This window comes from Macrobrachium nipponense, chromosome 7 (assembly GCF_015104395.2).
Source record: "Macrobrachium nipponense isolate FS-2020 chromosome 7, ASM1510439v2, whole genome shotgun sequence".
In the NCBI taxonomy this organism is placed as follows: Eukaryota; Metazoa; Arthropoda; class Malacostraca; order Decapoda; family Palaemonidae; genus Macrobrachium; species Macrobrachium nipponense.
Genome location: NC_061109.1, coordinates 97,709,943 through 97,713,187, shown reverse-complemented (window position 1 = coordinate 97,713,187; position 3,245 = coordinate 97,709,943). Strand labels below are relative to the sequence as shown.

Below are 3,245 nucleotides of genomic sequence, written 5' to 3'. Positions count from 1 at the left end.
GAGTTTTCCTGGGAAGCGCCGGCTGGCCAGCTAGTATGAAAATAAGAAAACACTGGATCTTGCAAATTAAATAAAAAAAAAAAACATACGAAGGAGATTGACTTAATTTTAACCAAAACTGAATCGATTAAATGATAACAATGAAAAGGATAATGAAATGCTGGGGCAAAAAAATTATGGAAAAGAGAAATATATGAAAAAGCAACATTGCAGGTAATTATAGAAATTCGTGGAAAAAAAAGGACTAAAGTGTAAGATGATAGATATCGATGTTGTGAAGTATATAATTGAAAACGCAGAGCCTTTCCCATTAAAATATTCGGAATAGATACTGAAGCGTGCAGCAGCCATATCAGACTTAACATATAGAGAAAAACTAATAACCAGAACCTTACTAATCATATCTCTCTACAGGAAAAATGAAAATAGGAAATAAATAAAAAACAGGGGTACCACTAAGAAAAAATATTTAAATAAACATAACCAAAGGCAAAATAGTGCTCGAGGTAGCTGTTCAAGAGAAAATTCTTACAATTACTACTACTACTACTACTAAGTGTAACTCCACGCTGAAGACCCAGACGAAGTCCCCATCGAAGTTTCGAACTATTAGATTTTCTGTCGATCTTATAAATAACCATTGGGTTAATCTATTTCTAAGGTATAGTAGACTATACTACCTCCTAATTCTGTAGTTTTAGTGTAGAGACTAGCTAATATAGCCTACTACGTAGGTACCCTGTTTTGGACGGTAGCCTGTAGGGTAAACAACCGACTGGACTGGCCAACATACCGACTACCGCGTTTTTTGGCCACCCTCCGAAAAAGTATGTTAACACGCCCTGACACCGGAGATGGTCATCAGTCATGAGTTGTTGGTGGTGGTGGGTTGTTTACACTTTACCGGGCCAGTTGCTCCCTACTTTTTGTTGTTGTTGTTTTGGTATCGCGACACCCAAATCCATGCGCCACGGTAAGTAGCCTTACTGTAACCCCTGTGGTTAGTGCGCGCAGCGCAACATTACCTCATGCCAGAACATGCCGTGCCTGCCAAGAATCTTTAAATATGCGGATAAGGCGCGAAGCGCTGTTCCGCCACGGCCTTACTGACAGCACACATAAATCGATCGTCGCGGATATGTAGTATAGCTCCCTACTTTGTTTGTTGTTGTTTTGGTATCGCCGCCATATTGGTTTTGGTGTTCTTCCGCCGATTTTGGTCGGCGGTTGAGTGGGCCCGCCAATCTGTAAGTGCTCCGTGGTGGTGATAGCAGGAGCTCAAGACTGCTACTCTCCTTTCGAAGTAGGGTAAAAAACCGTAGGGTACAGAGTGGACCATGTACGATCAGTGTGGACAATCCCAAAAAAAGTACATTATAACGCGTCCTGACATCGGAGATGGGCATCAGTCGCGACTTGTTGTTGGTGAGAAACGGAGCTAAAGACCTTGACTCTCCTTTCGAAGTAAGTATTTTCTCCAAAGTTAGAAATTAAGGCCAGATTTTAAGATTTAAACAGAGGGTAGTGAAAACGGTGTCAAATGTTGTGCAAATCTCACCAAAACGCGTTCAACATTTTTATTTACAACTCGAAATATTTAGAAGATTGACGCCATCTCGATGTTTACGGAGTTGCTTGTGTCAATAAACTAACCATTTCCTGTGATAAATCCGCACACCACTTGTACCCACAGACGCTGGGGCACTTTCATCACAACAATCGGAAAACTTTCCCTCACCGAGTAAACAACTGTTTTGTAGAAGACGACGACGAAGAGTGCTCTTCGGTAATTTTTTAAATAAATAGTAAAACATCAATATTTTACATATTTATGATGATTAATTTGAAAATATTCGTTATTGAAAAAGTAACTCGATTCTGACTCAAATTTAAGTAACTATTTTTTGGAATTAGAACGTTCTTTTAAGTCCTGTATTATGATGTCACTACATCTTGACTTTCGTACCTATTGTAAATAATTGCTTTACTCAACTTTCTTGCAGAACAGTTTACCAGTTATTCATGCAGATTATCAGCTCTTCATGTAAGTGGTATAATCGTAATGCGCATATAGTATATCTTTATTATTTACTTTTTGGAGATATGAAGATGTTTTACTGGCGGATTATCGCCGTAGTGTGACGCAACCGTTTTCGGTCCCTGGGCCTCTGTTTTCGCACCATAAGAAATTATGGGGCCGAATTTACAATGACCAGAAAGTCGTTAAAAGAGGAAAGTTAGCATTGAGGGGCATATGTTTTGATTGAGAAAAATACAAATTTATTCAATAATAGCTAGCTTGTAAAAAATACTTGATTACAAAAAACTTGATTGACAACTAAGCAGCGTACCTACTATGGGTTTCAGAGACAGTACAAGCACGTTTTTGGGCAATACTTATTTCTGTAATGAACACTCGTATCAGAACGAGATTTTACTATAGTGCATTACACCCAGTGCCGTAATTTATAAGGGTATCGTGAATCACTAATCGTAAAGAATAATGACACTTGACCTTGTACCAAGAGACAAAAACTCCATTATCCAGAAATGGATACGAACAAGCGTAAAATGCTCCACCTACCCTCTCCCCCCCCTCCACCGCCACCCCTTTCCTTCTTCGTTCCTTTGCCTTCCTTTCTCTCTCTCTCTCTCTCTCTCTCTCTCTCTCTCTGTTGCCAATCGGTATGTGTTGACCCTCCAAACTGGGTATAAGACTACACACAAAACGTTGAAATTGGTGAAATTAGGCTTTGTATTGGAAATATATATACATAAATATTAAAACAATTTTATTATTATTGCATTACTATGACAACTAGAATTCATGGAAACAGTTTATAATAATGAATCGGCGTATGTGTGAAGCCTTCACTAATGTGGCAACGATGATTTTGCCATTCTTAGCATGCAAACATTAAAGGTTACATTTATTTCTGGCATACGGTTATTAAAGAAATTCAAAATACTAATATAGACTGAAATCAATGAAAAGTGCTAGCAAAAACAAAAAAGCAAAAAAAAAAATGTATATAATCCACTTTTGTTCCGATACGTAATACAAACCATCGGTCCTTTAACAATAGGAAGTAGCTAGCGGCAGCTGGAACGGTCGTAAGCTTCGAACAAGGGGAGAACGGTAGTTAACTGCTTGTCCGACAGTCGCGCGCCGCGCGACTGGGAGGTAAAACAAATCACTTTTGCTTTCGTGGCCGCGGGTTGTGAAGGACGTGTTCGTCATCGCT

The 3,245-nt window shown here is 39.1% G+C and overlaps 1 protein-coding gene across 1 annotated transcript in view; it reads left to right on the top strand.

Annotated features, from left to right (window-relative positions):
* Nucleotides 1-562: 562 nt before the first annotated feature.
* Nucleotides 563-3,245, top strand: part of LOC135217700 (nucleolin-like) — a gene marked incomplete in the record, with an annotated part of 33,580 nt that continues 30,897 nt past the window's right edge. Inside the window, 1 exon segment of the mRNA XM_064253681.1 lies at nt 563-609.